General features: G+C 36.4%; 1 pseudogene across 1 annotated transcript in view; it reads left to right on the forward strand.

Moving 5' to 3' along the window:
• The window catches only part of LOC149550824 (protein DETOXIFICATION 19-like), a 165,418-nt pseudogene extending 152,182 nt beyond the window's left edge, over positions 1–13,236 (forward strand). Inside the window, exon 8 of the transcript XR_016352614.1 lies at positions 12,663–13,236. The product of XR_016352614.1 is annotated as a protein DETOXIFICATION 19-like (transcript). The remainder of the gene's footprint in view (positions 1–12,662) is intronic.
• Positions 13,237–15,738: the final 2,502 nt, after the last annotated feature.

Raw genomic sequence — 15,738 nt, forward strand, 5'->3', positions numbered from 1 at the left:
TGTATCCATACTCATGTGGATGTTGCCCTTGATCCATCAAAGGATAATAAATTTATGTTGCCTATATATCGTTTGAGGTCATCGGTGTAGTAGCCATGATTAATGTCACTCGACTATCTCATTCAAAGATCTACATAATCCTTGAAGGGTATGTCTCCTTCAAGATCTGCATTCCTCTGATCTTTCCCTAGTTGCTCTTGCATTTCTTGAAAAGTGGGCTCTCATTGTTTGTGTTAAGTTTTGATTAGATTTATAAATTTAATACTCTATAATAACTATCTTACTATAATAAATGATTTTAATAGTTAAAGCTCCCACTTTGTAATAGAACTTGATATTATGTGTTTTCCAAAGGAGGGTTCTTACTCCTTTAAATATATCCAAAAAGTTGTGACCCTTTACTTATCCAAGGGGCACATCCCATCGAACACAACTAATGCGTAAGAAAACATTAATTAACACTGCCCATATAACAGATAAAGTGGATAATATATGAACACCCGATATGAATGGTCAATATTAATAAAGGTAAAACCATAAAAAAAAGGTCTGAGAATATACATTCCATAGTCACGTGACATGATGTCCGAAACGATGGTGATGTGGTCTCCATATTGGTCAAATTGAGGGAAGGGCCTGCTAATGCAAAGTGAGGGTGTTTAACATGCCCGATATGGCTTATGTGCAGACAAGGAAACTTGATTTATGATATTATAGATATATAAATTAATGTATATTAGTATATATACCTAATATATCTACACAGTTATATCTATAAATACATTTAATCAAGGAGATGTCTTTTAGGTTTACACTCTATGTTTTATCTGACTGATGCTATAAAACATTAACATTTTGTGAGATGCTTCAGTTCGTTGTTGGAATGTCAACATTGATAGGTGTGAGTATGAATGCTATTTGTTTGAGCTTCCCATGACGGAATTGTAACCATGCCCATGGTGTCCTCTACTTGTATTACCTTCTACCAAGTTCTGCAATGTTCCCTTAATGCCCTCTTCTTGTTGTTCCCCTTTGATTATGGCTTCGTTGCCTTAATAATTTGGTGATGGTAGAGTTAGGTTTTTGCAGTTCCTTCATTATGTGGATTCTGTCTGCCGGATGGTACCTTCTTGCGTACGCTCTGAGCTCGTTCTGCATCTATAACTTGACAAGCTGGCAGAATCATTTGCTTTGATACCACTATAAAGTTCCTTTGGCAGATGTCTTTCATACGGTCACCCAAAAGACCATGTATGCTCAGATCCCCTAACTATCATACGACAAAGAGGAGGGCCCATACAGATATATACACTCCACCGTGTGTACGGTCAGCCTTTGGCCGATCAAGTGCATTGCACGACAGCCTTTGGCCGATCAAGTGCATTGCACGACAGCCTTAGTCACCCAGTCTGTATGACATTAACATCTTCACCGTACGAGACCAACTACCCACCCAAACTTAATCTGTACAATTAGCTGGTCAACACTGTACGGTCAGTCCTAACCATACTGACTTCTTGCACTTTGTATGGACTTTCACGTCCATACAACCTTCTGCACACCCGGATGACTTGTTACATCTCCGTACGGTCAGGGCTTTCGCTTGTGTGGTTGGTTAGGCCTCTGTCCATCAGTCACTTAATGCACTAAGATACTGGCTTAATGGAATCTGAGATTAATTCTAACAAGCACAGAAAGGGTTTGCGCATATGAAGATCAAATTGCTTATATATATGTATATCACAAATTACATCAGCTTGGTCTTCAAAGAAAGAGGTTACAGAATCAGACCAAATTGGCAGACTAGGGTGAGGAGTCACTCCCACCAAAACTGTAGATACAAAATTTGGGAGGGTCTTGCACCATTGAAACTTCAACTATGCTGAACTTCCAATTGGAGTTTGCAAATACAAATGAAATATGAAAATCAGCATACCTACAACAGTAACTAACTCGGCCTTAAAAATGGGCTCCAAGAAACCTCCTAAAGGATTACATATGTGCTAACACAGCCAAACACTACTAACTAATGAATAAAAAAGGACCTGGAAGGTATTATTATTTAAGTTTCGGGGCCATACAACAATTAATCTTTAATTAAATTATTTAATTATATCAAGTACATTACAAGCTGCAATACATTATATTGATAATTTATTGTTTACACTACTTCTATCAAATCACATGCATACCCGGAATTGTCTGTATACTAATTGTATAACATTATGGGAATAAGATAACAACTACCAAGTTCTTAAATTGACTTTCAAGCTCAGCCTTCAATCACTTCTGTATTCTATAAATTTCTTAACCAATTTTTCACGAGTAGAACTTTTGGATGAAGCTCTTACAAATCAAACCTTTAATTAATTTTCCAAAACCTTTGATAGCTGGAATCAATGAGAGTTTTCATTCCTAATGATCAAATATGGCTGAAATCCTAGCTGGTTCTTTCTCCAAGCAAGATATCCAAAAAACATAAGTCAAAATCATCAAGAATGAATTTATTTTCTTTTTGAGACCTTTTAATAACCCAAATCTCCTTAAAAGCATTTACATCTACTTTCAGGTTTTTTATGAAACCTTTATATTGTCTCCTCAACTTGGGCACTCACTTTTATGCAATCAATAACATACTTTAAGTGGCATTTAGTAGTGGGTTATGGCCCCATTGCACATAAAGTGATCTTTAATACCTTATATTATAATCACACTTATTAATAAAGTAATCACTTTATTAATAATTACATAACTCCATAAATAATCATTATTTCTCAGTCCCATTTGAACCTGGAAGTCAACCATTGTGTCCACTGTGCACCCAACTGTCTTACTAAAACTAGTAAGGGTCTCTCTATATCAACCACCGACTTACTATAAATAGTATGCATATTAAAATGGAACCAGAACACCCTAAATAACATTGCTTCAAAATACAAAAAGAATATCAATATTAAAACATTGCCAACTACCAACTAAGATACTAGATATCTCCAGAACAAGGCCCTCTAAGATCATTATTAGCCTGCAAGGACCAGTGATAGGCTAAACCACTGAAAACTGATGCTCATGAAAATGGAGACAACATCTTATGCATGTTATCAAAATGTTTTATTGCTGCAATAATCTTATCTTCATTGACCTTGAATCGGTTCCCCAATTTATGCAACTTACTGGGCTTATGAACAACATCTGCTTCAAATGCTGATTTATCTGAGTGACCTTAAAGAACTTGACTTGCACAGTCAACTGCCTCTATGATATCTTGTTTGTACATTTGCTGATTTAGCACTAGGGAAGCATTGACATGATACATAGAAATATCAAGGGAAGTAATTATTTCACCGGCTTTGTCAAGCATTATCTCCAAGTTACTCACAAAGAAACTTGTGCAATGAACTGGAATAGAATTGCTCCCTGAAAACGAGGGTTTCCTAGCATCTGTCAATCTTCACTTCTTGATTTAATACTTGACCCGGGCTTTATTCCCAATGTATATCTTGGAAAATAAACTCTCATTTGTATTTATAAGAATATTTGAATAACAATACACTAATATAGGAACAAGTTACAAGAATCTCCTATATTGATATAAGTTTTTACATGAAGTTGCTGTAAGACAATTGGATTGATATATAAATCTAAATGCTCGTAAACTTACACTAAAAATCAAAACTGAAAGCTGATGCAAATATAAAAATAAGTATTTATCACTGCAACCAGGCACTGTAGCAGCATTGTAGTGGTACTGAATCAGTATCGTAGTCTCATTGTAGCAACTAAAACTAAAATGATTTTTGAATTTTTGTAAAAATGTGATTCTTGACTGAAAAGGGCAAGGGGGATTTTGTCCTTAAAACTCAAATGGAAATCAAGAGGATTTTTATCCTACAAATTTTCACACATAAAGGCTTTGCGTCCATGGATACGAAGATGAGCACAACCGCACAAGCTATACCTGCAAAAAACTCTCATCCTTGCATTAACATCCTCTAGTAAAAATCTATTTCATTTAATGATGTACTCTTTGATTTTGCTATACAGATGTTGTACTTGCTATTTCAAACCACTCTTTGGCTCTAGGATAAATCTTCCATTCTCTTCCTACTCTACAGTCTTTGCCTGGACAGGAATCTTCTAACGAGTTCACCTTTGAAAGGCTAGCATCATTCAGTAAAAAATAACGACTTGGACAACTACACTTCCTTGTCAAATGCAAACAAATAAAGGTATCCTTTTAAGCACCTGCGAACCACTAACAATCAACCCATCTGATTGAGGATGATAATAAGAATTACATGCAAGTTTAGAGACCAATGTTTCAAGTAGTTCTTTCAAAAGCAGCTGGTGTATGTTATGTTCATTTCAACATTTTGATGCAGGAGCATCCAGAGGTATAAGGGCAATCCTGTGTCACCCAAAAAAATATACTTAGACTTAGTTTCTGTTTCATGTGTTTTCATTTTTGGGCACCCATTTGGGTCAAATAAAGGTTCCAACTCTCACAGTTCCACTATCAGTGAGCCAGAAAATCCCGAAAAAATAGGAGCATGTAATTGGGCCATCATTTTGGTGAACTAGGAGGTGTGAATTGGCCAGATGAATGTAATTGTAATTAAGAGCATTCCAAAAAAAGAATCAGGTCAAAAGGCCCCACGGTTTGAAAGTTATTGCAGTTTTTCGGGTTTTGGAGACCTCCTAAGAATCCTTCAAAGTCAGGTTAGGGGCATTAAATGACCTCGAAAAGGGCCGAAAAATGGGGGACGAGCGAAGCTGGTCCATAGGGCTATAGAGCGCTTCGAGAGCTTTCCGGAAATGTAAACGGTTCGTCAATCGGAGCTACGGTTCAAAAGTTATGCCTCCCGGAAGTTAGGTTACCATTTTTGGATTCTTCTAGATTTGCACCGACTTCTAACGCAGCTTCTGGAGCCTTCTATTTGGTCAGTGGATGCCTACTAGCACTTTCTAGAATGTACTCCTAGTGCTTAACCCTCTGGGGTCTATTTAAGGAGATTTCTGGCATTGTAACAGGCAGTTCGGAGTGGAGTTTGAGAGGAGGTATTGATAGGAGAAATTATCTCCACATTTATGCTATTGTAAGCCCTTAGGGCATGTTTTGAAGTTTATTTTCTCTGTACTGAATGTACTAGCTTATTTTTCAGTTAATACAATTTCCCTTTTCTGTTGTGTCCATTTTGTTCTTGGGTTGTGTCCCCATCAAGTGGTATCAGAGCTGGTTTTCTTGAGTGTGTAGACAGAACTCCGACTGTGAGGCAGTTTGCACCAGGACTATGTGGTTGTGGGTTTGAGTTAAGAAGATGCCTCCACGAAGAGAGCGTGGTGGAAGGGCCAGAGCTATTAATCCTGAGGAGGTTAGAGCCCTCTAAAGGCAGGTACAAGCATTGCAAGAGGAGCTCCATAGAGGAGCAAATGTTGCCACAGGCGACGACAGTGAGGATGACAATGAAGAAGAAGTAATGGGACCAGAAGGGGAATTTGACGGGGAAGTTCTGAATTATGCAGAGGAAAGGCTTTTTAGGGCCATTACTAAGTTTGGGAAAAGACCCACAATTGAAGTGGGTGTATTTTCAGGAAATCTGAAACCAGATGAGTTGATCGATTGGATCAATGAACTGGAAGAATACTTTGAGTATGAGGATATCAGGGACCCAGATAGGGTTAAGTTTGCAAAGGCCAAAATGAAAGGCCATGCCAAAATATGGTGGCAAGAGGTCCAATTGGAAAGAAACAGAAGAGGAAAGGAGAAGATCACAAGATGGGATCGCATGGTGGACAAATTGAAGAAGCAGTTCATTCCTGTGGACTATGAGCTTGATTTGTTTAAGAAGATGCATGGGTTAAAGCAAGCAGGAAGATCAGTCCAAGAATATACAGAGGAATTTTACCGACTCTTGATTAGAGTGGGGCATGCAGAAGCAAATAAGGAGAAGGTTGCTCGTTATATCAGTGGGTTGCGACCTAGCATCTAGGAGGAATTAAGTCTGGTAAGAATGACCAGCGTTGAAGAGGCATACCAGTTTGCCCTACGAGTTGAAGAGAAGCTGAATAAAAGGTTTGAAGGAAGACAAAGAGGGCGCGGTCAAGGAGGAAGGGGAAGCGGTAGATCATTTGGAGGCTGCAATGAAACCCAAAAGAAAAATGAAGATGTGGGTACTAGCAGGAACCAGAGGAATGAGGGTTTCAACCGCTCCCATGATCAAGACTTTGGAAATCAGAGAGGAAGAGGTAGAGGACGTGGACAAGGAAGAGGAGGCTTCCGTGGTACCTGTTTCCATTGCAATGAAGAAGGTCATCGTGCCTTTGAATGCCCTCAACGACAAGGAAGGACAGATAGGAGAGCTGAGGGCCAAGCTAGGGTTGCTCATGTGGATGAGGATGCACAATCATCACATTCAGAGGATGCAGAAAGAGGAGAGACCTTGGTAAATGAAAGAGTCCTACTAAGTGGTGAGATTGAACCAGGACAACGAAGGAGTTTGTTTCGTACCAGATGCAAGTGTGAGGATAAATGTTGTGACGTGATCATTGATGGTGGTAGCACTGATAACTTGGTATCAGAAGAGATGGTCTCTAAGCTGAAGCTCAAGAGGGAGAAACATCTCCAGCCCTATCGGATTGCTTGGGTAAAAGATGATCATAAGGTCCTGGTAAGTGAACAATGTTTAGTGAAATTCAAAATTGGGAGTTACCATGATGAAGTTCTCTGTGATGTTATTTCGATGGATGTTTGCCATCTATTGTTGGGTAGACCATGGCAGTTTGATAGACATGCAGTACATGATGGACATGCAAACACATACTCTCTGACAAAGGATGGAGTTCGCCACAAATTGAAGCCCATGAAAAAGGAAGGTGAAAAGGTATGTAGCAGTGCTAGGATTTGTCTTGTTGATGAAAGGAAGTTTTTAGATGGCATGAAACATCAGCATATGTGCTATGCTTTGATTCCTAGGAAAGATAAAGAAGGTAGTAGTGAAATACCACTTGAAGTTTCAGATTTACTAGGGGAGTTTGGAGATATTATCTCTGATAATTTTCCAGATGGATTGCCACCAGTAAGGCAAATCAGTCATCAGATAGATCTGATTCTAGGAGCTAGTTTGCCTAACAAGGCTGCTCACAGGATGACTCCTACTGAAACAGAGGAGCTAAATAGACATGTTCAGGAGCTGTTGAGGAAGGGCTTGATTCGAGAGAGCCTGAGTCCATGTGCAGTACCTATAGTACTCGCACCAAAGAAGGATGGAGAGTGGAGAATGTGTACAGATTCTCGAGCTATAAATAGGATAACCATCAAGTACCGGTTTCCTTTGCCAAGGATGGATGATCTTATGGACTGCTTGAGTGGAGCTCAGTACTTCACAAAGATAGATCTCAAGAGTGGCTATCACTAGATACGGATTCGAGAAGGAGATGAGTGGAAAACAGCCTTCAAGACCAAGGAGGGTCTTTATGAGTGGTTAGTCATGCCCTTTGGATTGACGAACGCCCCAAGCACCTTCATGCGGCTCATGAATGAGGTACTTAAGAAGTTCTTGGGAAAATTTGTTATTGTCTATTTGGATGATATTTTAATTTTCAGCAAGACTTTGGAAGAACATTTACTACATATTCGTAGTGTCCTTGAAAGGCTAAGGGAAGAGAAACTGTTAATTAATCTGAAGAAGTGTATCTTTGCAAAAAGGGAGTTAGTCTATTTGGGGTTTGTTATATCACCGGAAGGTCTCAAAATGGATCCAGAGAAGGTAAAAGCCATCTTGGAATGGCCTACTCCAAGGTCTGCTACTGAGGTAAGATCATTCCATGGTCTGGTTAGTTTTTACAGGAAATTTATTAAGAATTTCAGTGGCATATGTGCACCCCTAACTAATACAATAAGAGGGGATAGAAAAGAGTTCAAATGGACTGCAGCAGCTGCGAGAAGTTTTGAATTGCTGAAGAAGAAGGTAACAGAACAACCTATATTGGCACTTCCAGATTTTAGAAAGGTTTTCCAGGTGGATTGTGATGCCAGTGGCAGCACTATTGGGGCTGTATTAAGCCAAGAAGGTAAGCCTATTGCATATTTTAGTGAAAAATTGAATGATGCAAAGAAGAAGTATTCTGTTTATGATCAAGAGTTCTATGCAATAGTTCAGGCCTTAAAGAAATGGAGGCATTATTTATTGCCAAAGGAATTTTTTTTGTATACTGATCATTAGGCATTACAGTACCTAAATAGCCAAGGTAAATTGAATCAAAGGCATATGAAGTGGGTAGAGTTCTTGCAGAGTTATACATTTGTGTTGAAGCATAAAAGTGGAAAATCTAACAGGGTTGCAGATGCGCTAAGTAGGAGACAGTTGTTGCTTACAGTAATGCAGGTTGAAGTAGTTGGGTTTGATGAACTCAAGAAATTGTACCCCGAGGATCCTGATTTTGCTGAAGCATGGAAAGCTTGTAAAGAACCTGTTGCTGTAGATAGAACCAAGTGGTTAGACTATTTGATTCAGGATGGCATGTTGTTCAAGGGTAGTCAATTGTGCATTCCAAGGAGTTCCATGAGGGAAAATCTGATTAAGGAGAAACACAGTGGAGGGATGGCAGGACATTTTGGTTGAGATAAGACCATTGCCATTCTTAGAGAACATTATTTTTGGCCTCAAATTTCACAGGATGTGAGGAAGTTTGTACAGAGTTGTCAAGTTTGTCAAGTTGCCAAGGGGTTTAGTCACAATACTGGCCTATATCATCCATTGCCTGTTCCATCAAGGCCATGGGAGGACATAAGTATGGATTTTGTTCTTGGATTGCCAAGGACACAAAGGGGTAATGACTCAGTATTCGTGGTGGTTGATAGGTTCTCCAAAATGGCACATTTCATTCCATGCCACAAAACTCATGATGCTGTCCATATTGCAGACTTGTTTTTCAAAGAGGTGGTAAGACTACATGGACTTCCAAGGAGTATAGTTTCTGACAGAGATACTAAATTTGTGGGGTATTTCTGGAGGACATTATGGAAAAAGTTGAGAACAGACTTGAAATTCAGTTCCACGCATCACCCACAAACTGATGGCCAAACAGAAGTGGTGAACAAAAGTCTGGGCAATTTGCTGAGATGTTTAGTTGGGGATAAGCCCAAGGGATGGGATTTGATTTTACCACAGGCAGAGTTTGCTTATAATAACTCTATAAATAGGAGTACTGGAAAATCACCATTCCAAATTGTATATGGGAATAGCCCAAGGATTGCACCAGAGCTGAGGAAGATAGAACAAGGGGAGAGGACAAGTGCTGAAGCTGAGGAATTTGCTGAACATATCAAGTGTCTACATGAGGAGGTTCAAACACACATTACCGAAATGAATCATGGGTATAAAGCTAGGGCTGACCAAAGGAGAAGACATAAGGAATTCCAAGTAGGAGATTTAGTCATGGTGCACTTACGAAAAGAAAGATTTCCAGCTAGTACTTACAACAAGCTGAAAATGAAGAAATTTGGCCCCTGCAAAATTTTGAAGAAACATGACTCAGGAAATGCATATGAGGTGGAGTTGCCAGATGGTATTCACATTTCTCCCATTTTCAACATTGCAGATTTAACAGAGTATCATGATGATGGTGCAGATGAGGAGCTGGTGTTAGAGCCATGTCCAATTCCTGCTTCTAAGAAGGAGGAGATAGAAGACATTCTAGATCATTGTGTGGGCAGGAGTACCAGAAACAGGCAGTATGAAGAGTATTTGGTCAAATGGAAAGGACGACCGATCGAGGACTCAACTTGGATTTCAGCAGCTGAGGTTTCCCATTTGGGATTTCCTCTACCATTCATAAAGTGACAGGGTCACTTTTCAATCTACCCTGGGTGTTTGATGCAGGAGCATCCAGAGGTATAAGGGCAATCCTGTGTCACCCAAAAAAAATATACTTAGACTTAGTTTCTGTTCATGTGTTTTCATTTTTGGGCACCCATTTGGGTCAAATAAAGGTTCCAACTCTCACAGTTCCACTATCAGTGAGCTAGAAAATTCCGAAAAAATAGGAGCATGTAATTGGGCCATCATTTTGGTGAACTAGGAGGTGTGAATTGGCCAGATGAATGTAATTGTAATTTAGAGCATTCCAAAAAAAGAATCAGGTCAAAAGGCGCCACGGTTTGAAAGTTATTGCAGTTTTTCGGGTTTTGGAGACCTCCTAAGAATCCTTCAAAGTCAGGTTAGGGGCATTAAATGACCTCGAAAAGGGCCGAAAAATGGGGGACGAGAAAAGCTGGTCCATAGGGCTATAGAGCGCTTCGAGAGCTTTTCGGAAATGTAAACGGTTCGTCAATCGGAGCTACGGTTCAAAAGTTATGCCTCCCGGAAGTTAGGTTACCGTTTCTGGATTCTTCTAGATTTGCACCGACTTCTAACGCAGCTTCTAGAACCTTCTATTTAGTCGGTGGATGCCTACTAGCACTTTTTAGAATGTACTCCTAGTCCTTAACCCTCTGGGGTCTATTTAAGGAGATTTCTGGCATTGTAACAGGCAGTTCGGAGTGGAGTTTGAGAGGAGGTACTGATAGGAGAAATTATCTCCACATTTATGCTATTGTAAGCCCTTAGGGCATGTTTTGAAGTTTATTTTCTCTGTATTGAATGTACTAGCTTATTTTTCAGTTAATACAATTTCCCTTTTCTGTTGTGTCCATTCTGTTCTTCGGTTGTGTCCCCATCACATTTCTATGGATGTTCTGTCCGTATTCCAGAAACACCACTAGTAAGAAGTCAAAAATTGATGAGCTAGTCTACATAAGTGAGGCATATTGATGAGACAATTGACAGCCACCATTATGAAACTTAGGTCGTCTGACTTTAGAAATAAGGTAATAATTTTGTATGTGCAATTATCATAGCAGTCCCAGGTTCTTGACTGTTATCCCCTTGTGTTGTTGGCAAGTACCAAACGTGTTAACTCACTTCTAAAATCTCAACTAGACTTCCCCAAAAGAAATTTCACCTTGTGACTAACGAGGCTCGAGGACTTCAAAATGAACACCAAATTATTGTGCATGAAATTTTCAAAAGTTATACAATTTCAAATGTTTCACCAATATACGCCTAATAATTAGACTACAAAGTATCTTCTCGCCAAGTTAACTTTTCCATGTTGTCCCAGTCTTGGATGTGTTTATATCTTTGGGTGTTAGGATTTTATTTTGATTTTACTTGGGTTTCTTGAATCCAATCAATTTGTATTATGGATTTGATGCAAAGGGGTGCGAGATTCTTCTATGTTGGAAAGTGCATTTTCAAATGAGGATCCCAACCCTCCATATAAATGTCTCTATGGTAATAACCCATACATGTTCTTCTTCCACTGGTAGTTAATGATGTAGTACCAAGTATCTAGTGCTCACATTATTACGTTCGGTAGAGAGAAAACATAAAAGAAAAAAAATACAGATGCAATACACAAATTTTGAAACTTGCATATTTTCAATTCACCATCCTCCCTTCTACATCATTCTACAACTTCTTAAGTAATGAAAAACACCCTCAATTCGAAAAAACATAAAATTACCTTTTTGGCAGATTTTTACAAATCTTGAAATTTGCCATTTTTGGTAACCTTCGGAATTAACTCCTAGAAAGCTGAAAATAAAACTAGCCTTTCCTTAAACTATGACAACTAGACCAGCCAACTAATCTTCGAATTTGGAAATACTCATTCGATGTTATTACAAAACACAAATTTTTAAAAAGGCACAAAGATTATGAAAACATAATTTTGGGGGTCGAAACGGATTCTCTGGGACCTGAAAATAATTTTTTCTAATGAAGTCGAGCTTAATTGACAACAACCAAACTCCTCCTAAAGAAGCCACTATAAAAATTTGAGAGAAAACCCAAGTCCAATTCAAAAGTTATGACTCCTAAAAGTTGATGCATCATTTAAACACTATCATGATTGTTTTTTATGCCAATCTGACTCCATCAAATACTATTGCATTTTTTTAACTATGTGCCAACTGTCATTTCCTCCCTATAATTTGACTTGTTTGCATTTTAACCCTTGACAGGACGATTCATGTTTATGTTATTCCTTCTCCCGTACAATGCAATGATCCATAAATTAAAGCATAACTTCCCAATTGCTATAAAACGATAGACACAAATATTGTTCGAATCTAATCAATGATGGCAATAATAATAAACTCAAGAATAATGCTATAAAGTTATATAGAGTTTTACAATGAATGGTGCAAATGCTTATAAAGCATTTAATTTTCAAAAATTCCCAAAACTACTCCAAACTACTTACATGGAAAACTAATTCTTTCATGAACTACAAAGTTATTAAATTACATTTTTTACTATGCCCGAGTCTTAAAATTGCAACACTTGGAAATTTTTAATACAAATATAGGAGCTTTAATCAAATAGAACCTATCATTAAAAACTCTACCAAAAGGAATTCATGGTCAGATTCTGTTGTATATGATTTTGATGAAGTTGGGCAAGTTTCATTGAATAAACACTTGAATTATAAAATAATTTCATGTCAGAAATTCAAATATGGTTTCTTATTCTTGCTAATTCATTCTGATCCACTGAAGGATTTAGGGGGAGGATTTTGTTCTTTCATTAGCTGTTTTTAATTGTTTTATGAATATTTAGGTGCAAGATGCTCAAGAACGAGTGCTAAATGGAGAGGCAAAACAAGAGCCATCAACAACAATCAACCCATGAGACGATGTTTTCTATCTTATATAAAGCAGCTTATTAAATCCTCGCCAATGCCCTTCAAGCACTTTATATTAGCTGGAGGAAAAGATGATACCAAATGTTGTTATATTAGGGAGGATAGATGCTAGTTTTAGTGATTGTCCAAAAGGTTATATATTGATATTTCACTCACCTAAACAGCTTTTAAATGGGAAAATTGGAAGAGCAACTAGAGTTACAGTTGATGCTGGATTTTTAAAAAAATTTGACTAATTATAGAAGAAATTTTATGTCAAGTCACGTTAAATGAAAGGAACAATGCAAGTAACCTGTTTTTTATAACAATATCCAAAGAAATGTTGTAATAGATTAAAGTGAGGAGGTTAGATGACATTACAGCTTACTTGATTGTAAAATCACTCCAGTTTTACTTCCTTCAACCAAGTAACTTGTTCAGCTATTGATTCCACTAAAATAATGGAGTGATGCATAATAGCTTGTCTAAATTTCAATTTGTTCATCGAAATCATCTAGCGAACCACTTTTCTTATTTGGAATAAAAATTATTTATCTGTAGATGATATGTCATATTTGATTTCAAGTATGAATTTTATCAAAACCATTGTTAATTTCTTTGTCTAAGATTAATCATAATTAATTTAATATTTTATTTTTTATATCTTCTTTTTCTTATCAAATTTTTTACTTATTTTAATTGATTGTTTAAATCTAAAAGAATGAATATTTTTGACCTAAGTTATGGACCAATGACATTATAAATGGGAACTCATTCTCAACATTAATAACATTAATAATGAATAAGTTAATAATGAATAAGAACCCTCAATGAAGTTTGAACCTTGGTCAAATCTTTGACAAAATGAGTAAGATGCTAGTTTTAGTGATTATTCAAAAGGTTATATATTGATATTTCACTCACCTAACCAGCTTTTACATGGGAAAGTTGGATGAGCAACGAGAGTTACAGTTGGTGCTGGATACCAAAAATAATTGACTAATTATAGAAGAAATTTTATGTCAAGTCACATTAATTGAAAGGTACAAGGCAGGTAACCTATTTCTTATAACAATATCCAAAGAAATGGTGTAATAGATTAAAGTGAGGAGGTTAGATGACATTACAGCTTACTTGATTGTAAAGTCACTCTAATTTTACTTCATTCAACCAAGTAACTTGTTCAGCTATTGGTTCCACTAAAATAATGGAATGATGTATATTAGCTTTCAATTTGTTCATTGAAATCATCTAGTGAACCACTTTTCTTATTTGGAATAAAAATTATTTATGTTTAGATGATATATTGTATTTGCTTTCAAGTACAAATTTTATCAATACCACTGTTAATTTATTTGTCTAAGATTAATCAGAATTAATTTAATATTTTATTTTTTATATCTTCTTTTTCTTATCAATTTTTTTACTTATTTTAATTGATTGTTTAAATCTAAAAGAATGAATATTTTTTACCTAAGTTATGTACCAATGACATTATAAATGGGAACTCATTCTCAACATTAATAACATTAATAATAAATAAGAACCCTCAATGAAGTTTGAAGAATGGTCAAATCTAGACAAAATGAGTAAAAATACCATATTTAAACCATCATACTATGTTACTATTACCCTTCTATTTTTATTTTTCAATAATTCTTTTTGGATCTATTTAGTCTACATTATTCACATATCTTAAAAAATGATCTATCTTATATTTTCCTACATGGTGATTAATTTTAACATTTCTTTGTATAATAATAATTATTTTGTTATTTTACTTTTCTAATTATATTTATGCAGTCTATTCATCCTTCTTTATATAATGCAAGATTGTCCTCTCTATTTCAACTTTGTTATTATGAGTTTTTTTTGCTATTTTTTTTCTATTGGCATAATTCTAAATTTTGATGGAATTAAAGGATGGGAAGTATTGAAATTTTTTCATGTGTTTATGTGCTATCTGATAGAGAACACCATAGCTCCTAGAAATCATTTACAACCAACACTTATGACATATAAAGACAAGTTTATTGATGTGGTCATGCAGTCTTGTGAAGAAGCTTGATCCAATAAAGTATGTAATATTGAGGTAAACTTGAATACAATTGGATAGATAATAATGAATGATTATAATAGTATGAAAGAAAAACCAAGATGATTATTAAACGAGATCATGACAAGTGTTTGTGTCATATAAATTGAGACATGGCCTACAATGACCTTAGTCTAAATACTTAAAACCTCTTGAATTTAGCTTAAGATTAAAAAGTAATAGTGGACCTAAGTAATTAATGTTTTAATAATTAATCATTAAGGTGATTGCCTAATTACTCCAATTTTCCCTTCAAGATCAACTTGTAGAGAAGCTAAAAACCTAATGGTAAATGCAAAGATGGATGCATGAATGTGTGTGTCTTAGTTACAAGGCTTGATGAGGTACCTATGTACAAACAAATGCAATTCCTTCACCATATGAGGAAAAACTCTTTTCTAAAGGAAATAAAATTAAATAATTGCAGTAGTAAAAGAAGGATAGGTGGACACAATGTGACCCACCAAGGGTTTCTTTTGTCACAAACTCGTAATAGATGTGCCCCCAGATGACAAAGAAAATGAGGACTCTAACCCCTTTTGTGTGCCAATATAAAAGGTTGAAGACTAAACATGATCCATTGCCTACAAATAATAATATTCTTCTTAGGAGTAAACAAATCCACTAGTGATTAGTGAACCCATTAGCATAAAGTTGAAGAACTAAGTGTCAAAATTGAAATGACGTATGCTTCTAAATCGACTTAAATGTGCTCATGTTAGAAAAAAGCTAGTTTCAATCTAGAAAATTGTGAATATCGATGTAGAAAAAGCTCCAAAGACTATGGTGAAGGCGGGCTAATAACAATGAAGTGGTTATCAACAAAGAAGAGTAATTTTTCTAAGAGCGTTATCCAAATTTACAATACAAGAATAAAAATAAACGAGGATGTGTTTGTAAGAATCTTAAATAGCTAT

The sequence above is a fragment of the Cupressus sempervirens genome, chromosome 6 (assembly GCF_028749045.1).
Source record: "Cupressus sempervirens isolate cs-2001-9-10 chromosome 6, ASM2874904v1, whole genome shotgun sequence".
In the NCBI taxonomy this organism is placed as follows: domain Eukaryota; kingdom Viridiplantae; phylum Streptophyta; class Pinopsida; order Cupressales; family Cupressaceae; genus Cupressus; species Cupressus sempervirens.